General features: G+C 31.9%; 1 long non-coding RNA gene across 1 annotated transcript; it reads left to right on the top strand.

The window, feature by feature from the left end:
• The first annotated feature begins 3238 nt into the window (after positions 1-3238).
• On the top strand, positions 3239-10654 carry LOC109135806 (uncharacterized). Its single transcript, XR_002040694.3, has 2 exons — positions 3239-3932; positions 4589-10654. It is a non-coding gene; the product is annotated as an uncharacterized LOC109135806 (long non-coding RNA).
• Positions 10655-13845: the final 3191 nt, after the last annotated feature.

The raw sequence follows: 13845 nt of genomic DNA, 5'->3' as shown, positions 1-13845 counted from the left end.
AATCCTAGGATGCGTTTTTTTCACCCAAATTTTTCTAAACTTAGCTGAACATAATTAAACTTATTGAAACTTATATAACTTGTTAGAAGTTAGAACTTGTCTAAGCTTAACTAAACTAGTTATATAAACTTATTAAACGTGAAATTATTTTCCTAAGGCGAAGTGACAACTCACAGTTAATACAACTTAAAAGTAAGAAAAAGAAAAAGAAGAGCAAAACATACTTATTTTTCAAGGTTAGCTTTTCAAGAGCATTTTGTAAGAATCAAACTTACCAAATTGATAATTGAAGCTAAGGTTCCAGTTATTTTCAAGGCTAGCTTCTCATCATGATTTAACCTTCTAAAGTTTGATATTTTATCATTTCCATTTTGTGAATGCAACAAATCGATGAAAGATGATTGAACATTCCACATATTAGCTAATTCATGTTAATATGAACCAATAACTATAGTGATTGAATGGAATAAGGTTAAAACATAAAAGTTGTGGAAAGATGATGAGAAATGGGCCCATGCCTTGAACGTGAGATCTAGATTCAAGATTTTTGATTAGATATATATATACTTCATATATTGTCCAAAAATGCACAAATATGATTGCGCTAGGCACTCATCATATAGTATAGAGATTAGGGATACAAATTTATTATAGTATTATACTTGTGAAGTGAATATATGTAAACTGATGTGGACACTTGATATAATTTTTAAATGTATTTTTGTTCGATTAGTCAGGCAAGATCTAATCTTGGTTTAATTTGAATGTGCAGATATTAATAGTATTTTGAGTATTTTGATGGAATTCATTTAGTTTCACTCATCACTTTGAATTAACACAAATATGGCTTGATTTCATGTCTAAATTATAGAATTAGAAATTCGGTGCAATTTCTTGGCATGTAGATGAATATTTTAGGGCTTACGAGAGTGTTTTTTTAAGTATTAGAAGGAGAATTTTTAAATGTATATATATATATATATATATATATATATATATTAAATTTATATATTATATATATATATATATATATATATATATTATATATATATATATATATATAGAGCATATATATATGTCCTTGGTCGACGCGAAGGAAGGCGGCGTGGAGGCGGCCTGGGCAGCGGAAGTAAGAGGCGCAGGGATCGAAGAAGAATACGGCGAGGAAGAATTCATGACGTTGAAAAAAAAATTCGATGGTACTTCCTTTTTTTTCTTTTAGAAAACCCTAAGCTCTGATACCATGTACAAGTGTGGAGAATAATTGTGTTGACCTGATTTGGTTAACCCTGGCCAATATATATAATGTTTACAATACAAACCTATGACTAGTAAAAAAACCATTCTACCCTTTACATATAATGTTACTCTAATACTTATTTTACCAACTTCAATTTTTCTCTTGTGAATTTTACTGAATATTACTTATTTTAGTTGTTGCAACTAATTTTTGCTATTGACTAAACCGACTTTTACCAAATGAAGCTAATTTTACCTTTTTTAAGAGAAATTTCATTAATTGAATGCCAAACATACAATAGATGTTAAAAAAAACAAGATAAAATTTAACAAGTTTAAATCAAATTCTTTTTCGAAGAAACTACAATGAACCATATCAAGCAATACAACGCAACCCCCTTATATTATTTGCTGAATCAAGCAGCTATTGATGAGGAAATCTATCATTTTGACATAGTTTGGGAAAAACATTCTTGATCGAGACATGGTAACCGCATCCGAGATTCCAATACCTTCATTTTGCGAACAATTTCTAATACCTAAAAATAAAAGAATCTACTCACGACTCACATAGGGGAGAAGGAGGTCTCCACAACAGAGACTAAAAATTCCATATTAGGGTTTGAAAGAATAAAGAGATACTAATTTATTCAACAAAACAAGAAAACGAACTAAAAACTGAAAATAAGGGAGAAAAGGGGCTAACCATGGATGAAAACATCCATGAGCACCCCTAACTGATGAAGAAAGGGTAGGGGAGGCTAGGATTTTAGAGAGAAAGAGAAGAGGGGACCGGGGCTATATTTTTATTATTCTTGTTTGTAAGCTGATTTTACTTAATATTTTTATAAATGTTGAATTGAAAAGGTCTTAAGAATCACTTTAAGCATTAAAATATTTTTTTTTTATAAGAATTGATTTTCACAGACAAAACTAAAATATAGTGATGGATTTTTTTGTGGAGCACATCGCCTAAGTATATTGACATCCCATTGTACAATTGAGGGCCAGATGCACTTACATTTTGTTACTAAATTAGATATCCACAAGTCTATGTAGCTGAGTTGTTAACAAATATACAAAAAGTTAGTTTTTTTTCTACGTACATAGACATCATAATATATGCTGCTTAATTGGTTGGTACATATCTTTTTTTCATCTTTGGATACGCCTTTATCTTCTTTGCTTGATCAAGGAGTCACATTTTATATGGGAAAATGACTTTAATCTTAAACTATCTCAATAGAAAAATAAAACATCGCATATCAACAATGAAAAAGTTACTTCTATTATTAATTATCTTATCTTAACTTTTTCCTCGTGTATTTAAAATCGTGGTCATTATATATATGTTACACTTACCAATATTTTCACCAAATAAATTTTGATAAATAACTGATAATTTCATCGACTCAAACAACTAACAAACAAGTAGTGAAACAAAGTTATTTAAAACAACAAATATCAATCCACCAATTGCCAAACCATTGCCCTTTTTCCCATTTTGAACATGCAACTTGAATTACAACTTGGGTATGAATTCTGATTTCTGATAAATAACGTTTGGTAGTCATGGTAACTATGTTTCTTTAGCAACCATCCATTATCCATGAATACATTCATGATTAACCCCTTTCTTTTACATTTCTTTCTTTTAATATTTTTTCTCTTCCTTTTTCTTTTAAAGGTGTCATAGAGTGGGTTTTTGGCTTCATTATTCCAGCGTTGCGTATCTGCCATGCTACCGCAGACCGCACTAACAACAGATAGATCAGTAGAGGGGAAAAAAAAAAAAAAAGAGCATAGATGAGATGCAAAGTATACGTGGGTAAAAAAGTGTACTCCGTGAATGCAATATGTTACGTGAGATAATATGACAAAGTCAGATCACAGTTAGTAACTAAACAGATTCAAAAGAAAATATTAATTAATTAACCTAAAAACTCTTAAAATTTGAGAATTATACAAAAATACTTAAGATCTAGGCGATATAAGTAGATCAGATAGTATATGCATTAGGAGTTCTTCTCGAGTGTAGGATCTCTTGTTTTTTTTTTCTTTATCTTATTTTAAAAAAATAGGTCAGACGGTCAGACAATATGACAGAAGACTACTTATTTCGCAAAACACTTGTAAGTATTTTGTATCATATATATGTATTTTATTACATAATTCTTACACACTAGTTGTCTATCTCCCAGCTAGTCTTGTGAACCCTACAAAACCCTCTTCCCCTCTAACCCCACCATTTCTCTCTTTCTTTCTTAACTCTATAAAAGCTGCTTGACATACTACATATTGCTAGAGTGGTCCTTCTTCTTCCTTTCTTTATCTCACTTTTTTTGTTATCTCTCTCTTAATTCATTCCACCTCTTTCAACCTTTCATTTTCTCTCTAATCTTCTCCTTCTTCTTTAGCTAGCTAGCGGTGAAAGTAAAATAAGTCCTGTCATGCTTTTCCACAGCTTTCTTGAACTTTCCGCTCGTCGTGTTCGTACGTCTCCTCTAACTAATTACATTCATGGTGATCATGTTTATGGTGGAGGAGATCCACGAGGCGAACCGAATCCATAAAATTCACCATGGAAAGTTCAAGAAAGTTGTGGGAAAATATGGCGTTTTTCAGGACTTTGGCTTCTGTTAAGTGTTATGCTTTCACATAGATCAGATGGGTCTTTTGTATATGAAGAAAAGGTCAGAACTTTCTTACTTGCTTATGTAGATGATTTAATTTGGAGTAATGATTTGTATAATTGTATGTTTTATACTTTGGTTTAACTGTCATTTGTTCATCATCATATGAATATATATGATGAAAAACTTTCTTTATTTTCTGATGCATAATTCTATGTTTAATGGGTTTTTTTTACCCTATTTGATGCTGAATTATGAGGTGCTTTTTTTTTCAATTCATTTTCCAAATTTTCATTTCTTCATCCATTATGTGTACGGATTTGCATCTTAATTAATAATGAAATACTTTCTGAATATAGTTTTGTTGTTGATCTGTAAATTTAGGTTTTGTCACTCAGATCAGAGATTTCTTGTTCTATAAGTCTTTATTTTTCATCTACAATATATATATGTGCAGATTTTTTTTAGAAGTATTTCACAATTAGGATTAGTGTTAAATTTCAATAGAAAATTTAAAAAAGTTAGCTTTTGTATTTCTGCTTTTATGGGATGGTCATTCACTGAAATTGAAGAAGATTTACCCACAAAGAGAATAATTTTTTACTTCTTTGCTGTTAAATTTCAGAATAATTTACATTTACTACACCTTTTTAGTGCTTTAATTTACTTTTCCTTTTTGGTTAATAATGAAATTCATTTATATAATTCTTTTTCAGGAGCAGAGAGAAGATTCTCAACCTTTTCCTTTTGTCACTCAGATCAGAGATGATGATGATAATGATAAGTCTCCCCTTATTGTCTTCTGGGTTTTTATTTTTCTATTCATGTAAGCATTCCACTTTAAAAAAGAAAAAAAAAAGTTTACCTTTTGTCTATATCTTCATATATTTATTGAAAAAAATTCTTTACTTTTTATACTCCCATCTTCTTTGCTGATCTTTAATTTTAACCTTTTCTTTGTCTCTTGTGGGAAAAACATAGAATTTTCTGACTTGTGTATTTTTTTTTTGTCTAAATAAAAGGTTCGAGGGATAAATTTGATTCATGAAAGATCAGATATTTTATAGCTAAAGTAATAATTAAGACTAAGAACCTGGACCTCATGTAATAAGTTACATTATTGAAGTATTAGCTTGTTTAAATTAAGGGTTATGCTATATGCAGCCCTTAGGGTTGCATAAAAGACATAAATACACTACTTGAAATGGAAATAAGTTGTGAATTTATGAAAAAAAATTGCATCAACCAATGTAATAAATGATCAATTAATGCAACTTATTTCCATTTTTAGCTTCTTATATACATCCCTTAGGGCTGCATATAGCTTTTCCCTTAAATTAAATGTCCATTTACAAAAAGCGGGTAGCTATTTAAATTTGTGTCATATTGGTCTTAGCTAGCTTGTTCAAATGCTCATTTAGTTTCAACTTTTCGTTACATATTCTACCAACATACTCTAATGGTTCCAAAGTAATTTTTTTACAAAAAGACTGGATTTTTTAGAAAAAAGAAAAGAAAAGGAATTTTCTAGTTTCTTCCAATTAAATTTTCTACTATTGAGCTTTGAGATTTTTGGACATATTAGGACGATGCACATGCATTAGCTGAATATACTTTTTTTTCCTTGTCATGACGAAGAATAATTGATGGTGACATTTAAGATTAATCATCCGTACGTATTTTCTAGTAATTCTAGAGACTAATTTCATTTACACGTTCTTTAATTATTTTTATTTATTATGAATTTATAATGACAAATTCATAATAATAATAATCTTTTCATATGTAATTTAGGGAGAATAAATTTCGCCATCTTAACCTTAAATTTTTTTATAGGGTACAACATTTTGGCATATTAGCTAGCCATTATTGAGATCCATAGATTTGTAACTTATGTGCTATCAGAGTACAAAATGTTCATCATCATATACTGCTATACATATGTGTAAATGGTCCCAAAATATTGGGCTTGAATTTTATGATAGGGGGGTGGGCATATGAACACATGACACCCATGAATCCCAATAATTCCTACTGATCTACTGCTAGCTATCAATTTTGTGCTTCTCTGCCAGAGAAACTGGGACTGTTTGCTCCAGATAACCATGAAGGGTAATTTGGCAATGACATAAAATCAAAAGTATAAATATTTATGGAGATAAAATTATTAAAATTTCAATCTTTTCTTAGCTTTGTATTTTTGCTCTTTTGTTACTGGCATTGGAATCTTTACCTTATAAAAGGTGAACAATATAGACCCCATGTCCCCATGAAATACTTTTCAAATCAATTTTATCAAAATTAATTTCTAATGTTACTATATTAGAGAAATTAATATAATTTTCCTATAGGCTATTGAGGGAAGGTGGTCCACCACAAGTAGTTGTATCAAAGGCCAGACAATAGGGAATGGCAGTTTCTGGCAAATCATGAAAAGGAATTAATTTATCATTTGGCTGCACTATACAATTAATATATCTGTGCTTTTAATTGGTTACATTTTCAGTTTTACTTATTTGGTGTAATTTTATTTCCTTACTAATTATCTTACTGTTGTAAAAAAACTACTTCTTTCGTCTAGATTTGGCCAAATGGTTGGTTTCGGGTATTATGTCCATTAGAATTTTCGGGTTTGAAGTGTTATTTTAACAAAAGGTTTGAAGTGTTTTGTTGCTAACATTGCGATTGTTGGACCATCACTCAAATTTGTTGGCTTGTCGTCCGGCCTATAGGTGTAAATGATCCGAGTTGAGTTTGAGTTTGGACTAGCTCGACTCGACTCGACTCGTTAGCATTTTTGAGATGAACTCTCTCAAGTCGAGTTTTGACCGAGAAAATCTCGAGTATCTTGTAAGTGTATCAGGTTAAAAGCAACCATAAGGATAAATATGTCAAATTTAGGTATTTTGCTATAGATAATTGGTTATTCGAGCTTCTCACGAGTTTTCCGGTCGAGTATCGAGTTTCTTAACTCGGCTCGTCAACATCTAGAATGGAGCTTGAGTTCAATTCCAGCTCACCCGAGTCAAACTTTGACCAAGTTTTGACTGAGTCGATCTCGAGTAGCTCGCGAGTTTTCTCGTCTCATTTACACCCTTAAATTAGTGGGGTCGGGTTGGATTTTTTGGTTAGGTACATTTTTAGGTTATTTAAGGGGCAGGTCGTGATTCTGAGGCTTTAAAGTGCGTGTTGGCGCAATTTATGACTTTGATATAACTAATTCTCCTTTTAGTGGACGGGTTTTTGTGATTCAATGAGTGTCAATATAATTTCCAAATTTAGGTGCATTTCATAAATTGCTTTTTCACGGGCTTTTCATATTTCAATCCAGGCTGTATTTTAGTAGTGATGTTCTAATCGATTTATAGATCTAACTCAGTTTTTGCTAGGTCGACTCCATCTTATATGGTTTCCCTACTTACTGAATATTCTTCATTGTCCTGTCTGTTACACTAGATTTCAATATATTATTATATGTTAATCATTTACAACTTTTATCATACAATTGCGTGTACCATGAATATGGTACACTCTATGCTAATATTTTTTTTTTCTCATTGCTCATTATTTGAAACCTCCAAATATGCAAAAATTTTGCTCATATAGGGAAAGCTTCAAATGTGCAAATGAGAAAAATATAGTCTTGAGGGGTATTATACCATTCACATGGTATATTCGGGTGTACAATAAATGTTTCTTAAATACCTCATAAGATTTTCAATCAACATAATAATTTAGTTAATTAATTATCATACTAGAATGATTACTTGAGGGGTGTTCTCCGCATTCATGAAAATTTTCTCCTATATTTAATTTCTTATGTATAGGCTACAAGACTAACTAATAAAATTATTTTTAATGTTAAATATGGATCTTATCTCAAAGTGTAATTCAATTTTGTTTTATGGGATGGAAAATATAATGACCATGTATCCCCTACATGGAAAGCATTAAGTCAGATCTAATCATAGGCGAAACATCTTATATCTTTTAGCATATAGATAGATTATTGAAACTTAATGCTTTGTTTTTGGCCAAGATATAAGATGTCATGAATAATGCAGATTTAGGAAGCGTTCTCTTCACCTTAAACAAATGTTTACGATTAAATGTAATTATGTTTAATCAAGTGTAAATATATAAGGTAAAATCGAGATTAAATTTAATTTAGTCAGATCTAATAAATTCGGTTCAGTAAACGGTAGGTGAAGAGGTCGCATCCTAAAAGACAGAAGGTCAATAAAACGAATTGAAGACTATGAAAACTGTGTTCTTTGATAGATCTTCAATGGCTCTACATGCAATTACCTGCACCGAAGAATTTCATAACTTACTTGTACGATGACATTTCCTCCTGAAACCAATCAGTAGTAGGAACTAGGAAGAGAAGCACATCAAAGTTTCAACTACGATTCTTACAATGTTTTATGTGGTATCTTATTAGAATCTTTTCAATGTATCAACTTTTCATAGCTTTTACTAATAAATAATTAAATTATTGATGATTATAGTGTGGATTAAATAAAAGGAAAAATTAACCATGAAGAACAAAAGGGAATGAAATTAAGGAGAAAGTTTAATCTTAGGGTAAGTTAGTGTCACAATATCACTCAAAGTTGCTGAATAGAGATGATACTTGCTAACTCTCTATAAAATAAAAAAATTATAAACAATCTCAATTTACATAAACAATTTTAATTTCAAAATATACCACGGAGAAAACAACATATTGTAAAACATCTCTCCATGTAGGAAAAGCTTGAATGCTTGATGTAGTAGCAATAACCAAAAAAATTGTTGTCTAACATAAGAAAGCTACTTCCTTCGTTTCGATGTAAATGAAACGAGTAAAAAAACATATCTTCAATGACCATATGTGTTCTTATTAGGTATATAGTTGTGATTAGACACCTTTGATTAGGCGTTGATATGTTACCGAAGTATTATGTTATTACAAAATGTTGATTCTAGCTAGTCATAGTAGGCATTCTTGTTATATACAAGGATCTAATAAGACTATGATAACAATGAGTTAAAGTAGTATAACATATAACATCAATAACATAATACTGCCTAAGCCTATTGAAACACCCACGTTTAATATATCTCGATTTGAAGGGATGAATATGAAATATATTCCAGCTTAGTTTCTAACAAACTCTAGCCGTAATAATAAGTTAGTTACATCTGTAACTAAATCTCCTTAGCTATTAGCCGATTCTTCTTGTAAACTGAGAAACATTATTACATTTTATCACATTAGATTTCTCTCTTTATATTTCCTCTTTCTTAAATATTTACATGGTATCAGAGTAGTGTTTGCTCATTATACCTAGAATTTCAATTTTTTTCACATTTTTTCAGAGTTATATATGTATATGTGATTGAATTCTTTTGATAAAATCAATTGATTAATTGTTCTGCAATTTATATTATGGAAATATGAGAGAAGAAATTCCAAATGTTGAGATTCTGAATTCGGGAAATAATCGTCACCCGTGTAATAAGTTCAGCTTATAATAATCCTTTTTTTGTTCTAGTTCAGATCAACTGTCTGTAGGAGAACTTGTTGTTGTGGATTTGAATGGTAACAATTTTCTTAGTTGGAAACGAAACGTAAAACGTGCGTTAGTTGCGAAGACAAGTTAGGTTTTATGGAGCGAACACTTAAGAAACCTGTTCAATCTGATGAAGATTATAATCGATGGATGACATGCGATTATATAATAATATGTTTGTTAGTGAATTCCATGAATGAAGATATTGGATAGAATTTCACGTTTGTTGAGAAAATTGAGCAATTATGGAACGAAATATGTGAAAGATTTGGTAAATCCAATGGACCTTAAATCTATCAATTGAAGAGAGAATTAGATGGTTTGAGGGAAGAAATATGTCAATTATTATGGTAAGATGAAGAGGTTTTGGGATGAGTTGAAGAATTTGCGAAGTCTTCCTAGCTATAATTGTGGATTATTGTCGAAATGTAGCTATGAATTTCTTAGAGAAAAAGAATCTTTGATTTTAAATCTGAAGAAAGATTGATGCACTTCCTCTTAGGCTTAGCTTGAATAGTGGATTTGAAACTGCTATAAGCAGTATGTATTGAGATATCTTAAAAGCACACTTGTATTGGGTATGTTCTATTCCATCAACACTAATTTACAGTTATCAGCCTACAGTGATGCTGATTATTGGAATGCTGATTATTGAAGTACTTGCTTGTTTAGCAGTAGATCTTTGAGTGCATACTATGTATGTTTGGGTTCACACCTAGTTTTTTTTGGAAAACTAAATAGCATAAGACTGTAACCAAGTCTTCGACAAAAACAGAGTACAAAAGTATGTCTAGTACTGCTTCTGAGGTTGTCTGGTTGGAAGGTACTCTTCAAGATCTAAAAAGTTCATGTGGATCTACCTATTTATTTATATTGTGATAACACTATTGCTGAATATTTTGCAAGTAATCCAGTATTTCACAAGAGAACGGAACACCTGAAGCGTGATTGTTAACTAAGCCACTCTATGGTCCTCAACATCAGCTTCTTGTATCCAAGCTTGGCCTTGTGGAGTCTTCACATGTACAACTTGAAGGGGGAATATGAAATATATTCCAGCTTAGTTCACTGTTTTCAATAAATAATACCAAAGTCTAGGTGATTCTTTTTGGTTGTTTGTTAGCTACTATATATAAGTGGATAAGTTGATTCTTCTTGTATGCTGAGAAACATTATTACATTTTATCACATTAGATTTCTCTATATATATATATTTCCTCTCTAGCTACATTTCTCAAATATTCACAATGGAAAAATGTCTACTTATTACCTATAAAAGGGATAAGAAATAAGAATAATCAGAAGAAATCTATTGATTCTAGAACTGAAGGAGGTACGTTAGTAATTCCTATATTGCAGCAATTTGATGAGGTTGAGAATGATTGGAATGAAAATTTATGTTTGATTGTTAATGACATTGAATCTCATGAAATTGAATGATATAATCGATGCTGGTGCAAATCATGATAATAATGATTGTGATTCTGAGCTCTTGAAAATTGATTTGTCGGATGTTCAAGAAGTGATTGCTTTCTGGAATTCGTCCATTGTTTGCTATGTAATTGGGGCTAATATGCCAATTCAGGTTATGGAGGGTTTCATTAGGCGTATCTGGAAGTTTTTTAGAGTAATAAGGTGGTAATGGTGAAGAAAGGGATGTTTATGGTGAGATTTTGTGCTATGGATTCGAGAGATCAATTGTTAGTTGGTACATATTTTTTCGATCATAAACCAGTTATCATGAGGCCTTGGTCTCAGGATATTTAAAAAGAAGAGATTAGAACACTTCCTATTTGGATTCAAGTTCAAATTGGCTTGAAATATTAGGGTGAGAAGGCTCTTTTCAAGATTATTATTGCTCACTTGGGGAAGCAAGCCATTGCAATGTGACGAGGCTACGAAAAACAGAGATAAAACACAATATGCTACAGTTTTGGTTCAAGTTAAATTAGATCAACAATTTTCTAGTAAGATGTTTTTTCTGGATGAAGATGGAGTTAAGCAAGAATGTTTTGTTTCCCATGAATGGAAACCATCTCAGTGTTCAAACTGCTTGAAACTAGAACATGATACTAGTGCTTACAGAGTGCCTGGGAAGAAGAAGGTATGGGTTAAAAAGCATAATTCAGTGGTCCAGGTTACCGAAGTTCAAGCCATCACTCACAAACAGAGTAATGCATCAAAAATGGTTGATGCTGAGGGATTTCAAAGGACTCTAAAGCCTATTAAATTGAATTCTGCAATGGTTCAACCTACCACTGCAACTAATTCTTTTGAGCTATTAGTTGATGATACATACAATGAAACTAAAGTGACTATATAGGAGATAGAGGAACCTAGAATTCAGTTTGGGTTAGTTGATGATGAAAGGGGAAGAGGGGACTCTTCCCAACCTAATGGATAGAATATTATCATGGAATGTCCGAGGGATCAATAACCCTAAAATACAGCTTGATGTCAAGCAATTTATTCAACAACATGCTTAGGGTTAGTTGGTCTCTTGGTGACAAAAGTAAAGGCTTCTAATTTGGGTAGCCTTTACCAAAGAGTGTTTGAGGGTTGGTGCTTTAGTTCCAATTCAGCTTTTCATGATGGTGGTAGGGTAATAACGACATGGAAACCTGAGTTGTTTTTTGTCAAAGATCTTGCAAGGATCAAATCAAGCTATACATTGCCATGTTAGTCCTATGAGTGGCTTAGTTTCTACTGCACATTTGTTTATGGTTTTAATGATCATGTTAGAAGAACGGAGTTATGGAGTTTCTTGAAGCAGTTTAATACTAGTGAGCCTTAGATGATTTGTAGTGATATGAACTGTATGTGTTATGGCTGTTGAGGAAAGGATTGGTGCTCCTGTGAAAAGGAGTGAAATTGAGACGATTAATCAGTGTATGGATGAGTGTAATATGATAGATGTGAATGGAACTGGTAATATGTTTACTTGGAATAATAAGCAGGCTGAAGATGCTCGAGTTTATTCTAAAATAGACAAAATTATGGCTAATCAAGCCTGGCAAAATTCATTATCCAAATGTTGAAGTTGGATTTATGAATGAGGGGACTTTTGACCATACTCCAGGTTTACTCACTATTTATCCTAGAGTGGATTTGGGTAAGAAACATTTTCGATACTTTAGCATGTGGAGGCAAGCTGATGATTATATTCCTAGAGTGACAAGAGCTTGGCAAGATCCTATTATAGTCACAAAGATGTTTTTTGTGGTGTAGAGACTTAAGTTGGTTAAAAAAGAGTTGAAAGAGCTAAACAAGCAAGGTTCTAGTGATGTTCAGGCTGAAGACACTAAAGCTTTAATTGCAATGCATGAGGCTCAGAAGCTTATGCACACTTCCTAGTCAGAGATAATATGTTGATCAGTTGGAGGTTGTTGCTGAGTATAAAACACAAGCATAAGATCTATCTTGGATTCCTGAGACAAAAATCAAAATTGGCATGGATTAGATCCAGGGGAATTCAAAATCAGGGGTATGCCATTTATGATCAAGATGGCAATTAGCAGGATGCTGCTAATGATGTTTCACAAGCTTTTCTTAATTATTATCAGCACCTTTTGGACAATAAATGTCAGAATAAGAGGGTTGTAGTGCATCAAATTGTTTAGAGTGGTCATGTTCTCAATGGCAGTCATATAGCTTCACTTGAGAGAAGTTATAATGCAGATGAAATTAAAGAAGCTCTTTGGTCCATTGATGGCACCAAAGCACCAGGCCCTGATGGATTTGGCGCTCAGTTCTACAAGGATGCATGGGATGTTGTTGGACATGATTTCATCAAAGATGTTCTTGATTTTTTTAGAACAAGAAATCTTCTTAGAGAGGTAAACTCTACAACTATTACTTTAATTCCTAAGACTAAATGTCCTACAAATGTGGGAGATTTTAGGCCTATATCATGTTGTAATGTATTTTATAAGTGCATTACTAAGGTTTTAAGTAATAGATGAGGGACATTTTGCCTGACATCATTGATGAAAACCAAGGGAGATTTGTGCATATATACAAGGTACATTGTGCACAACATAATGATTATTCAAGACCTAGTTAGGCATTATGGGTGGAAGAATGTCACTACTAGTTTTTTGATGAAAATATACTTACAAAAAGCCTATGATACTGTGGATTGGGGTTTCTTGGATAGAAATGTTGATCTGTTTGAATTTCCCCACAAGATTCATTCCTTTTTATTATAAGTATGGAATACTTATCTAGGATCTTAATGAATATTGGCAATCTTCCTCGGTTTCAATTCCACTTTAGATGCAAAGCTGTTTAGCTCACACACCTTTGTTTTGCAGGTGACTTGATCATGTGTTGTAAAGGGATTTTCAATCCATTTACATAATGTTGCAAGCCTAAACTCTTCTCTGATGCTTCAGGTCTCAAGGCTAATTCTCAAA

This window comes from Beta vulgaris, chromosome 8, assembly GCF_026745355.1.
Source record: "Beta vulgaris subsp. vulgaris cultivar EL10 chromosome 8, EL10.2, whole genome shotgun sequence".
NCBI classification, from domain to species: Eukaryota; Viridiplantae; Streptophyta; class Magnoliopsida; order Caryophyllales; family Amaranthaceae; genus Beta; species Beta vulgaris.
This window is presented reverse-complemented; position numbering and strand designations above follow the sequence as displayed.